This window comes from Arachis duranensis, chromosome 1, assembly GCF_000817695.3.
Source record: "Arachis duranensis cultivar V14167 chromosome 1, aradu.V14167.gnm2.J7QH, whole genome shotgun sequence".
In the NCBI taxonomy this organism is placed as follows: Eukaryota; Viridiplantae; Streptophyta; class Magnoliopsida; order Fabales; family Fabaceae; genus Arachis; species Arachis duranensis.
Window position 1 is genome coordinate 58,609,150 of NC_029772.3, and position 1,110 is coordinate 58,610,259.

General features: G+C 40.1%; 1 non-coding gene across 1 annotated transcript; it reads right to left on the reverse strand.

The window, feature by feature from the left end:
* Positions 1 to 681: 681 nt before the first annotated feature.
* On the reverse strand, positions 682 to 785 carry LOC127742704 (small nucleolar RNA R71). Its single transcript, XR_008004063.1, has one exon. It is a non-coding gene; the product is annotated as a small nucleolar RNA R71 (small nucleolar RNA).
* Between the last annotated feature and the right edge of the window lie 325 nt (positions 786 to 1,110).

The following is a 1,110-nucleotide window of genomic DNA, read 5'->3' on the forward strand; positions in this document are numbered from 1 at the left end:
CTTAAAATTTGAACTCTCTCTTCTCTTCTGTGTTCAAATTTTTCTCCTCATTCTTCTATTCTTTTCTTCTTCTACTCACATAAAAGAATCTCTATACTGTGACATACAGGATTTCTCTTTCTTTTCTGTTTTCTTCTTTTTCATATGAGCAAGAGCAAGGACAAGGACATTCTTGTTGAAGCATATCCTGAACCTGAAAGGACTCTGAAGAAGAAGCTAAGAGAAGCTAAAGCACAACAATCCAGAGAAAACCTTACAGAGAATCTCGAAAAAGAAGATATGGCCGAACCCAATAACAATGGTGAAGGCACAAGGAGGATGCTTGGTGATTATACTACACCTACTTCCAATTTTTATGGAAGAAGCATCTCAATCCCTGCCATTGGAGCAAACAATTTTGAGCTGAAGCCTCAACTAGTTGCTCTGATGCAACAGAACTGCAAGTTCCATGGACTTCCATCAGAAGATCCCTATCAGTTTTTAACTGAATTCTTGCATATATGTGATACTGTTAAGACTAATGGAGTAGATCCTGAAGTCTACAGGCTCATGCTTTTCCCCTTTGCTGTAAGAGACAGAGCTAGAACATGGTTGGACTCACAACCTAAAGATAGCCTGGACTCTTGGGATAAGCTGGTCACGGCCTTCTTGGCCAAGTTCTTTCCTCCTCAAAAGCTGAGCAAGCTTAAAGTGGATGTTCAGACCTTCAAGCAAAAAGATGGTGAATCCCTCTATGAAGCTTGGGAAAGATACAAGCAGTTGACCAAAAAGTGTCCTTTTGGCATACTTTCAGAGTGGACCATTTTAGATATATTCTATGATGGTCTATCTGAGCTTTCTAAGATGTCACTAGACCATTGTGCAGGTGGATCCATTCACCTAAAGAAAATGCCTCCAAAAGCTCAAGAACTCATTGACATGGTTACAAATAACCAATTCACGTACACCTCTGAGAGGAACCCTGTGAGTAATGGGAAGCCTCAGAAGAGGGGAGTTCTTGAAATTGATACTCTGAATGCCATATTGGCTCAGAACAAAATGTTGACTCAGTTAGTCAACATGATTTCTCAGAGTCTGAATGGATGGCAAAATGCATCCAACTGTACTAAA